General features: G+C 38.4%; 1 protein-coding gene across 12 annotated transcripts in view; it reads left to right on the forward strand.

Moving 5' to 3' along the window:
• SIPA1L1 (signal induced proliferation associated 1 like 1) overlaps positions 1–12,420 on the forward strand; it is a 220,868-nt gene that overhangs the window by 58,593 nt on the left and 149,855 nt on the right. For 9 of the 12 annotated variants that reach the window (XM_056345567.1, XM_056345566.1, XM_056345580.1 and 6 more), the window contains one exon: positions 12,317–12,411. The exons of the other annotated variants lie outside the window; for them this stretch is intronic. The gene's annotated coding sequence lies outside the window, so the exon portion shown is untranslated. The remainder of the gene's footprint in view (positions 1–12,316; positions 12,412–12,420) is intronic. 12 annotated transcript variants of the gene reach the window in all.

A 12,420-nucleotide genomic window follows, 5' to 3' on the forward strand; every position in this document is an offset into this window, starting at 1 on the left:
GTAGTTTACTTTGGTTTTGCTTGGATAGTGAGGTCACCTCTGGGCCTCACAGGTGTCTCTGGTGCTTCAGGACTTGGGTGGAGTGGTGAGTCACTCATCTGAAGGGTTTTTTGTTGTCTTAAATTACTTTTATTTTGAAAAGGTATTTGGTTTCAGTTACATTGACATTCTTTATTTACTTTTGATGCTTGTAATTACAGCTGGGTTTTTTTCTGAAATAGTCCTTTTGTATAGGCTGTAATTTTCCTCTAATTACCGTGCGCAGTTATTTAAGATTTGATTTTCAGCATATTAGGATTTTTCTGTAACTTGTATAACACAAAACTAAGTGAAGCACTTGAATGAGAAGAGCAGCAAAGTGCTGAATCTGTGAGCATATGCTATCCTGGCAGCATGGTTTGGTGAAGGTAGTTTTCCTGCAGAACCTTCTGCAGTGCTGATATTCCCATCTTCTCCTTGGTGAAACTGTGTTTGCAGCCTGCTGCCCAGTGTAGCAATCACAAGGGGCATTCCTTTGGAGAAAAGCAAATGCTCCTCTCTGGACAAGTGCACTCAAGTGACAGGTGGGTTTTTAGGTGAGTTTTGGTGATAGTGTTTTTTGTGTTGAATCCAGATAGGAGGAAAGGAACCCTTGCTTGTGCTTCACTGATACCAAATATTTCAGAAAGCCAGGGAGAATATTTATGATGAAGGTATTTTTGTGTTTGAAAGCAACCCAAGACCGTAAATTGAGACCCTGTAGCATTAAGTTGCCCATGACCCAGCAGTGTGCCCTGTGGCCAAGAAGGTCAGTGGGACCCTGGGGCGCATTAGGGGCAGCGTGGCCAGCAGGTCAAGGGAGATGATCCTCCTCCTCTGCCCTGGTGAGGCCACATCTGGAGTGCTGTGTCTAGTTGTGGGCTCCCCAATTCAACAGAGACTGGAGGTATTAATAAAACTCTTAAAAATGTGTTTAAAATCTGTGCATCTTGGAGTGCTGTATGAACATGGTGATTGCAATTCTGTGCGGAGTATGGGTTTGCTGTGTGGTGTCTTCCCTGTGCAGCAGAGTGCTGTCGTCTTAATGCTTAGGCTTTATGTGACTGTGGTGGTAGAGATCCTGGTCATGGGAAAGTCCTTCTAGGTCATCATCTTAAATGAAGTATGTGGTACCTTCCGAAGTCATGTAAAAAATACATGTCTTCAGAGTTGAAAACATTCCCTTGTCAAGAAAAGACATTTCTGTTTACCAAATCGAAACTACAACTGCTAAGTATTCTGTACCCAAACACTGAAGTGATACGTGGAATGGTGGCTCTCTTTCTTTTGGATTTCAAGCACCTTTTGCAGCAAGTTGTTCTTGTGTGTAACTGCTAGGTAACAATTTCTTAAGAACTAGTTCAGCAGAGCAGTTTTACATATGAATTATGAGATTACTTGCTGCAGGTCAGATGAAGATCTATTAACAGAGCACACCAGTCTGCACTTATTTGATTTGTCTACTATCTATAGGATATCAGGACTGCTGAAGCTCATCTTCAGTTCCTCTTAATCAGTCACACTAAAAAAGGAAAGTGTGCCATGTAACTAGATCTGCTGCATTTTTTTCAAATGCTTGTACTGAATCTCTTGGAATAAGAGTCAAACTACATTTGAACCTAACTTTGGAGTATATTGACAGATTTTAAGCTTGCTAATACCAGATAAAATTAGTATCTTAGCTAAAGTTCAGTGTGGTTTTTGTTTGTGGTTTGTGTTTTGTGTGTGGTTTTTTTTTTTTTTTTTTTTACCTCAAAGCAATGAATAGTTGCCTGGGGTAACTAGTGAAGCCAATAAGAGGAGATTTTTCATTCAGGTATCTTGGAGCTCGGCCCTCTCTTGGCAGTTGCTGTTGTAGCAGTGTTTGATAGGACATGTATTTTCCTAGCAAAATTGAGAGTTTTTCTCCTTGGAAGCTCAGGGTGAAGAGGTACAGCCAGACCAGCCTGGCACGAGCCCATGCAGCCCGTGAAAAGGCGCATCTTGCTTTTGTCTTCCTCCTGCTCCAACTTACCTACTTTTTTTCTACCTCCTCCACTTAAAGATGTGGGCTGAAGTGAGGGATCAATCCTGCTAAAAGCCAACACTTCCAAAGAAGGGGGAAGAGAGCTGTCCCCACCAGCAGCGTGTACATGCTTTATAATGGGTTTGACTGGCCCTGTATGGCCTTAATAGGATGTTTCTGAAATGAGCTGCCACTTATGGTATGTCTGGTTTTTTTCATAAGCAGGATTCGTTGAAGTTGTGCTTGTGCCCCACATTCCTGTTTGATGGTTTGAATTATATGTGATGTGTTACTGATGTTTTCTTTCCCATGCTTTTGCCAATCCTGTTGGAAGCTAACCATCATGCTTTTGTAGTAATGACACTGTCATATTGTTAGGATTGGATAAAAATAATTGAGAGACCTGCCTTAGGCTCTTTGTAGCACTGTCAGTGGCATCATATAATAACCCTATAGATTTTCAAAATGGGTCTCCAAATGCATGGGGAAAAAAATCTGCTGTTAAGTAATTCAAGTGGCCACAATACAGCTGAGATGGTCTTTTCTCTGAAGCGTTCTCCTATTTGTGAAGCAGTTTGAAGCTTTGTCGGTGTGTTCTCAGGACAGTGCATTTTACAGCTAATCTCGAAATGGAAAAATTTTAAAGCTTGCTGGGTTTCACTGCAGGCATGCAGGCAAGCTTTTTTAGGTAGGAATATTGTGGACAGCATCTCAAAATGATTAGTCATCACTGGGTTGGCTTGTTCTTAATTAACATGAGAGAATAACTTTTTTTCCTAAAGACATGTTCCTATATCTACATATTAAAAGGAATGACACGTCATGTGGAGTCCATAACTTCTACCTAATAGCACTTATTTTTAGCTGTTTTGTTAGTATAGCTCACTGAGCTGCACACACTTCAGTTGGCTGGTATGAATGGACAAATAGTTTTATGAAAAACTAAAGAACAATGTGTTAGTTTTCTCCCTCAAGGTTTATAGTAGCTATTTATTTTTATGTTCAAATACTGGAATGTAAACTTTTGCTGTTATGTTTATTTGAATGAATCACTGGAAAAGGCTTTTTTCAAGGCTTTTATTTAGAAGAGTGGTTTTGTTCTGCCCTAGAGGATATAGGGAAGCAGGTGAAGAATTTATTTGTGTGTATTCTTGGCTGTGATGGACAATGGCTCAAACAGACTAGAGCAAAAGTTGCTGTTTGGATTGTGAAATTGCTTAAAAGGAAATGCTCACTTGCAATGTATACAGGTAGTGTGCTTCTGTTAGCAATTCTCCTTTTACATTTGAACTTTTAAGCTTGGTGTAAGATTATAGAATTTTCTCCTCCTTAACGCAAATCTCTGGCATACAGAATATATTGGAATGAGAAACAGATGTGGATAGTGGGTGCTTCTGGGTGGAGGGTGAGACAGGTGCTTCCACCCTGGCTGAGCTGAGCTGCCCAAAGCTCTGTGGAAGAGTGCTGCTGCTGCTGGTGGTGTCATGCCTCCACCGTGGTTCTGTGGCTTGGGGAAAAAAAAAAAAAAAAATAGTAGTATTTACTGGCCTCTCTAATTGCTAATGTTGTAAACACCCCCCACCCCCACCCCCTTTAGTTTTATGTTCTTTAACATCTGTGGCTTCTGTAACTGCTGTTCGATTACATTGGCCTAGTGCTGCAGGTTTGCAGTTATTAAGATTCATGTATCTTTCTGTAAAGTAAAAATAAACTCAGTTTTGAGCATCTAAGAAAACTCCAACAAAACCTATGCTGTCACCCTTTATGCTATGGTATTATGTTAAGTCACTTTTTTTCTGCTCTTGTACTCTTAGGTTGTGTTTTTCCCCAGCACTCATGAATGCTTACGGAAGTGTAGAATCTCCACTTGTGGAAACATGGAAATGTTTCATGTACTTCATTAAGAATGGATGACCTTGCTGTTTTGTTTCCTCATAATCTAATTTCCCATTTTAACAATTATTTTAGTTTCTTCCCTAGAATTGTAGTTTCTTTAGAAACAAGGGTGTCTTTTTTTGGTATTTCTATTAAAACCACAAGCTGTTCAACAGGATATTTTCTATGTATCCAAGGGTGTTAGTTAAAGTGTTTTAACTGCAGTGTTTGTAGGTAAACATATAGGCTGTCCTAGCTCTCTCCCCCAGCGTGTGCCAGCCCCCCTCCCCCCCCCCCCCCCCCCCCCCCCCCCCCCCCCCCAACAGCACCCCCCTCCCTGACTTCCTTATATCTCAATCTCCTAACTCGGCTTCAATCTTTTATTTTGTAATTACTTGTTTACCTTCAGACCTTGATACTTTTAAAGGTGATGTATCTAATGTCAGTGTCAACGTGGTATGTATTCTATAATACGTTGTCCATCAATGCATCAGATACTTGCTTTGACAAAGACCATTTTTCCTAAGACTCTTTACTCTCTATCAAACATACTCCAGAAATTAATTTAAAATACCCAAAGTAATCTACATGAAGTAGCCTAATTTCTCGGTGCTTCTTGGACTAAAAGAAGCAGGAAAAGTATGTATTTGTAAATTCTTACTTCTGTGTACTTACTGGCAAATAAGAGAATTCTATGTTGAGTCAGACATTCAAAATCACTTTATTTTTAACGAAAGAAAAAAAGGTGTAGATCAGATTCTTAGCTATACCTGGTCAGTTTGGGCGCAAATGGTTCTGTAATAGTGAGACCATCTTAAGAATACTGTTTAAATAATTATGTAGTACATTGGACTGTGTGATTTTTCTGGCCTTGAGTTTGAACAGTTGAAGCTGGGAATAGACTTTCATGAATCCTTAATAGTTATCTCATGAATCCACAGACTATTAATATAGCTGCTTTTTTACATTTCTCTTTCAGTTTGGGTTTATTAAAAGTAATATGTTCAGAGTGTTCTGCAACTCTCTTTCTTCCCACAGATAAATTAGCAGTTTTCAAAATGTTACATCTCATTTTATTAGTGAAACTCCAGCCACTTTGGAATTGACAAGAATCAAGGCAGATTCCAAAACTTGTCTGTTCACATAAAAATGTGGCATTGAAGAGTCTCTTGCTGTTCATGGTTGGGCATGTGGTTTGAGAGAAGTTATATTAGCATTGGATTTTCTTTACTGCCTGCAATTTTGGTAATGTTTTTTGAAATTGAAAAGTAGCTGATTCTGCTGCAATTCAAATATTTTCTCATTTGAAAATAAATATAAAATTAATTTGTTTCTCCTTCACTTTCTCTGCTATCAAATTACCCTCTGTTTTAGATTCAAGCTCTTCATGGAAATTAATCACTCTGACCCCTGTGAAGTAAATATTATTTTCATTAATGGGAAAATTGCAGAACAGACAAGTAAAATTGCTCGCTTGAATTATGCATAGCTCTTAGACATGTGGTCAAATTGCTAGACTGCCTGTTTTCAATAAATTCTTTACAAAGCTTTTTTATGTAATCTGTAATAATATTGGTGCTGTCTAAGCAGACAGAAAAATGCCTTTTTTTTTTGTTTCTTGAAGAGTTGCATGACCAAGAGGAAAATTGTGAAATGTTGTTTATAGAACACTATATCTTGAAATGTAGATGAGGTGTCTGCTGAGAAGAGTACAAAATAGTTTGTAAATTTCCTGGGGTAACAGGCAAAGAATCCTTTTAAATTTTATCTTAACCTGACAAACAGCATGAAGGTCCTTGAATGGGCAGAGAAACCCCCACTCTAATGGAAATTACCAGGTCAGCCAAGTGAGTCAAGTGGGGATGGGGAGGTAAGGTGCTTGTGTTTTTTTGGTTATTGGTTCCGATGAAATGCTGGTGTAAAAGAGGGTTTCTCCACTGAAAATGGAAACATTTGGGTGTGACAGGAGGCAGCATCTTGAATTACTTTTGTCTCTCAGTAGGATGGAAATAATGAGTTCTACTTTATCCCAGAGGCAGTGCTGATGAGTGTTTTCTGTTCCTTGAAGGAAGACTTGTAACATTGGAAAGCAGAAGTTTGGTTACATATGAAAAACACTTTCTAGCCAAAGAATTGTCTTTTTTTATTATAGTTGAATTTGAATTAGGGATAGAAGCAGATATGACTTATGGAGTGCGAAACTGCTTAGAGATTACTAGGATTTTGTTTGAAATAGCTTCAATAGCTTTTGAAGACAATAAATTCTACTCGGAGTAGAATTTTTCATATTCTCGTGGATATTTTGAAACTGCCCAAAAAATCATTAAAAGAGGTAACTGCATCACTACAGTATATATATCTATACAGCTTTTTATTGTTAAGCCTCCTTCTGTAGCAGATGTATGGTGTGATATGCTCTGAAGGTGACAGGAGGCTTTTAAAAGTGCTCACAGCATATATGCAGTTAACAGAAATCTATTTTGGATATTCCTGGTTTAAATGCTTTTTGTGGTAAAGGCTAAAGTAGTGAAGCTTCTTTAATACACTGGTATGTTGTGAAACATTGGGGAAATATGATTTCATTTTTTGTTTGTTGACAGACATTAGTACATGCCAATGGAAACCTGGTGGTTGATGCGTGCATGCAGATGGTGTTCAGTAATGGAGCTTTGTGGCTTTTCGGTTGTTCACAGTTAGGTAGTTCTCTGCCACCTTATTTTCAGTATCTAATTTGTTTAGCTAATTTATTGCTGCATAGATTATATGTATTATCAGTTCATCAAAGTGCTCATGAAAGCCTTCATATGAAAAGTCATTATGGTCCTTGGTCATGAGTGCTAGAAGCTGAGAGACTAATATTTCTGACTACCACTTGATTGCTGGATAACTTTAAGCAACTCCTTTTCTTTCGCTTGCCTTGATTTCCGCCCCCCCCCTTTTTTTTTTCTGTTTGGTTTAATGATATTTACCTTATCTGCAAAGCACTTTGAGCCCTTATCAGGGGAAAGCTTCCTAGCAATGGCATATTCTCTATAGTGCTTCCTCTGTTTTCATTGACAAAACAGATTTAAAATTCCAAATACAGAAGTCAGTTGACATGCCATCTCAGCCTTTTTCATTTCTTTTAACAGCACATTGATTGAAGTTACCTGGGGTGGGGTGGGGGGGGCGGGCAAAATGGAAAAATAGTGTGCTTTCAAGTTAGGAATTTGCAAATTCTTAGCTGAATTTTCTCTTTATCCTTGCTCCTCCAGTATTTTCTGCCATAGACAGATTCTTAGTTCTTTGTTTGGCAGCAGTAACTCCTACAGTGAAAAGTCCTACCCTCACAGCTCTCTTGTGACAAAGGTAGACTGAAAAACAAGCAATAGGACAACTTTGCTGAAGAGAAACCTAACTTTTGAAGAGGCAATACTGGACAGCAAAAAGGGTGGGTCTGTACTTCATGTAAGGGGGGGAAAAAACTGGACTCTGTTTGCATTTGTTGTTGGTTTTCTCCATTTCAAACTGAAGTATTTGCATTCCTTACTTTAAAGTACTTACTGTTGTCAAGAATAACACCAAAGTTCACATTTTCGTGGTTGTGCTCTTTAAATCCCTTGATGATTCACTTTGGTTAGTTCATGACTGGAGAAAAACTTTAATACATAGATGAGAAGCTCTTTCAACTCAGCAGTACCTTTTTGGTATAGCTACTTTACTTGTAGCATGTGTAATTATATTAAACATAAAGCCATTTCTATGCTATTACAGTCACATGCTGTGTGGCTAGAAAAAAACTGACCTCACTGTAAAAATGTGTAAGCCATGGTAGTTGTGAATAAGTAGGAAAGGTTATGGCTTACTGCACTAAAGTGATTTTGTGAACATCAGAAATAGTCTTTTCAGGTTGAATGAATTAAAATGAAAGTTTGTTCCTTTACCCCTTTTGAGAAGAATGTTAAGAATTATAGTAATTGACTCCTGTTGACAGGGCATCAAAGTAGTTAATGAATTAAATGCCATGTTACTGATTTTGATTGATACTGTATAATTATTACGTCAAAGGTATTTTAATTTGTATCATTCTGTAAATCTGCATCAGGCTTCTAGTTTACCCTTAATGGGAGGGAAAAACCAACACAGAAAATGAGTCTACCCAGACACCCCACCCCCCACCCCCCCAGCCTGAGGTGAATATCCCTTACATAATTAGATTTAAAAATCTCTTTCTATACTGCTATTTTACAAAAAGGTATGAGAAGGTAAAAATGTTTCACTAGCTTAGCTTTCTTCCTTGTTAGTAGCATATCTCTGAGAAATTCCTGAAGGTCTTAGTGTCTGAAAAGCAGAAGGTAAATATTCCCTCTGAATTTGATGTCAGCAGCAGCAGAGAATCCCCTGACAGCCCTCTGTGCTCTTCCGGTTGGTTTTTTTTTAGTCTGACGGGAGATCTTTGAGCCTGAAGGTAAAAGGCAGCCTTCCAAACCACCTTGAGCTGTTCTGTTCTCACTAATAAGAAATAAAACTTCATTTTATGTAAAAGTGAGATTTATGGAAGAATACAAGAGATCAGATTATGCTGACAGTGACTCTTGAATCAAATGTTCTTTAGCTTGACAAGCCAAGCATGAAAGGATATGCTTTATTAGGATGTAAATTCTATGTATGTGATTAATTTGCTGTGTAATATTTTCATGCATTTTTGGTTTATGTGTATTAGTATGTAGAGAGGCTTTATTAATGTGTCAGAAATAGTATTTAACTATTCACCAGGGTGAAATTCAAGATGGCTGTAATTTCAAAATTTAATATGAATCTGTATACCTTCTATAATAAAAACCTCCATTTTTTTTAATCTAGAATAAGGTATACAGACTCCTTATTTTTTTAGAATAAGGTATTTCAATTTTTACTACTTTTATTTTTGTGTACAAGTTTCTACATCACCTTCTTTTCTTGCTTCAGTGTTTTTCACCTTCTCATAGTAATTGTTTCAGATTCTCCTTTTTTTCGGGAGGTTTTACTGCTGATGAGTTTTATACCTCCTTTTGATACTTCATCCCTACCTGTTTTTCTGACCTAGAAGAAATTGTGCCTCAGTGAGCTTCAGGAGCAACTGTCTTCTGTTCTAAGAGTAATTTTAAGAGCTTAGCTGTGAGCTGTGCGCTGCTTTTGCTTGCCATGTAGGGTTTGTGCAAGTCAGCTGGCTTGGTGCTTTTCAAAATCCTCTCTTAGCTGTGTGAGTAAGAGCCATTAGTGCTTAACAATAATATAGTTGAAAAGGTGTATAAAAATGGAGCTTACTTTTGTAGTAATGTTATTTATCAGTTTCTGGCATTCAGCATCTTTGTCTCCAGCCAAACGTATGCTGTCACTGAAACGTAGAGCCCTGTAAAAAGCTTTGGTTGAAGGTGGCCTTACAGGAGTGCTACTCTGTAGGCGGCTGTTCCCTGTTATGGCAGTGTATTGTGGATGCAGGTATTAATCATCTGCTAGGCAAAGGGCCTTGAAAATACCATCCTGAACACATTCAAGAGAATTAGGTGCTGAAGTCCTATGTCCTTGTGACTGGGGTTTGCAAAATAGGTTGCAGGCTGGTGTCCAGCGCTGTAGGGAGCAGTGTCGCCACCTTTTCCCTGTAATGCATCATCTTATGTTTGTTGAAGTTCAATGGTGAAACTTGTCCCGGCTGTCTTCATTCCTCTAGTAGAAAATACAGTAATAATCAGCTAATTCATGTATGTCAAAAGCCTTTTGGTTTTATTATGAAGGGAAAGACAGACCTATTAAAAATATTTCCATAGGTTTATGATGGCACAAGAACACTTCATGTAGACTTCTTTATTTAGAAACTATAACATGTATAGGTGGTGCCTTCCTAAAGAAGACTGAGAAGGATACTTTCAACTGATGCGCATTCCTCCTTTCTTTTGAAAATCTGGATTAGTTAGTAGGACATCCTGAAAGGCCTGCTCACTTTTCTTGGGAGATGAATGGACTGAAGGCTGTGTAGGCTAGGGAAGAAAATAGCTTTTTTTAGTGTCTATGAGAAAAAAAATCTGAATTTCTTGTGGTTATTTTTTCAGCAGTTTCGAATACTGTTTGATTCAGCTGAGAATAAATGCTAATTAGTGTTGCTAGAGAGCATTCTCTTTCCCCTGTTTTTGAAAAGGCTTTGGCTACAATTTCAATACTTCCTAATGTTATTAATTATATAAGGCTTCTAAAGCTTAGAACTGCTGTTCTGCAGGTGACTGGCTCTGTGAGAACAACTTCTGCAGGATGCAGCAGAGAAGTGGGGGAAGTGAAGCATTCCTTGGGTAGGTGGCAGGTTCAGAAATCAGGGGGATGCATCTGCAAGGATTCGACATCTTGGATGTGGTACTGCAGATTGACATCTGGAACACAGCAGAAGATCCTTTGAATTCTCTTTGAGCAATACATTTTAGTTTTTTCAAGGGTGATGTAAGAAAATAGCTGCCTTCAGTAGAACCAAGTTCGTTCTTTCCCTCCCTCCTTACATACGCCTACACCAAAGTTTTTTCAGCTCTGAAAGTGTGTTTTTTCTCACTCACTCCACTGTGTAGGCAGCCTTCCCAATCACAATTGAGCTTCACGGTCGATCTTTTTTTTTTTTTTTTTTTTTTTTTTTAAAGTTGCCTTTACACAGCAGGTCTGTAATTTAACACCAAAGAAAATGGAGAGTTCTGAGTTAGAATTAGGATGCATCTTAGTAATGCTTGAATAGGTGAAGAATTTCACGCTAAAGAAAACAGGGAAAATTTTTTCTTGACCAGAAGGCCACAATCTGTGGAATTTATTTACCTGCTGCCCAAAATGTCAGTAGCAATCACAAGTGGATAGTTGTTAGGTTTTGTGTGTGTGTGGTTTTTTTTTTAAACCTTTTATTTGCTTCATTAGACTGAGGTTATAATTGAACTTTACTCCCAAATTAGAATGTGATTCTACCTGAAAGAGACAGGCTCAGTTTACAGGTAACATGCAGGTCAAAATGCAGTTCTTCCTGGAATGCTACCTTTTTTGAAACATGAGTTTAGTTCTCTCTACCTTTTGGAAACTGCTTTTACTGCTCTTTATTTTTTTGTGTACTGCAGCTCTTTTGATGACGCTTCTCATTTTTGCAAGGTCTTAATTTCACACAATGTTTTGTAAATAAGCCTAAACTTAACTTGCAATAAAAACCCAGCTCTGAAAGCTGTATTTTTAATTGCTTAAAGGAAGATAGCAGTAATTACTTTCTTGATACTTTCTTGACCTGTATTGATAGTGCTGTCTAGCACTTAAAAGAATTTTGGTTGGTGCTAACGTTCTTGCCACAAAGTATTCAAAATTTCCTCAACTCTGCCTAGAAATACTCTTAGGAGAGTAGCAATGAGTACCTTAAAATTATATGCTTATCAACCTATCAGATTTCGGAGATCATTATAATAGTGTTTGTACCATGATTTTATGTGCAGTTTATGCTGGCATTGCAGCTGAAAGAAGCCATCCTTGTCTGCATATCCTGTCCCCTGCCTCTTCTGTCTTATATCAGCACAGGTGCTTATGTAGCTGTGCAGTGAACTGGATTGAGGAAAACCAGGTTGGAGAAATTATCTAGATCTCCTCCTCCGGTCTGCTTTAGAGTTGGATTTTAATTTGTCTCTTTGGTATGATTCACCGCAGATCTCTTAACGTGTGAGCTTGGTGGGAGCAGAGGAAGACAAAAATTCACTGGTAGTATGTGCTCTACCTCCAGCTTGTGCCTCTGCGGAGTTCTTGGGACTGCAGCATAAATCTCCATGGTTACATGTGTTTGCTCAAGTCTAATTTTAGAGGGCTTCTGTCATTTACAGATGCAAGCCTTTTGTAGCAATAGGCAGAGGTCAGATGTTAAAGCTAATGCTGAAACAATACAGATTTTATTACAGGACCTGGTAAATAGGAGGGACCAACTCTGCAACTTTTTTTCCTTGCTACTCTTGGAGACAACTTAAAGGACTGCATGTTGTGACTTAGATAACCGACTCCTGCTTTCCCTTGTTTGACATGCGTGATAGGCTTTATGTTGAGTAGTGAGGGAAGAAGTGGGCCACAGCATTGCTGCATGGCCCCTTTCTTTCAGGTGTAACCGAATGTTTGTTTTAATCTCCACATGCCTGGCAAAATTTGTTCTTGAAAAAAATAGCTTGGTTCAGAGAAAGGGTGATGAAAGAAAGACTGGGATTATTAGTGAGAAGCTTCTAATGCAGGCTCTCTCAGATTAGTAAATTAGCTGCAAAAACTTACTAGGTTCACAGTTTTGTAAATCTTCATTGTTGCCTCTGCCTTCTTGCAAGGACAATTTCTGCAGTATCCTGTACATTTTGAAAAAGACTACACCTGTTTTGTTTCCCATTCAAGTTTTGTTCATACCCATGGTCTTTCTGCTTCTAGGTTTCACTGCTATAATTCATCTGAAGTTGGTTGTGACAGCCATGGGGAGTTTTTGCTAAAGCTGTGTGCGCCTGCCTTCTCAGGAATTTGGATAGGTAAGAGTG

Source organism: Falco biarmicus, chromosome 7 (genome assembly GCF_023638135.1).
Source record: "Falco biarmicus isolate bFalBia1 chromosome 7, bFalBia1.pri, whole genome shotgun sequence".
Taxonomy (NCBI): domain Eukaryota; kingdom Metazoa; phylum Chordata; class Aves; order Falconiformes; family Falconidae; genus Falco; species Falco biarmicus.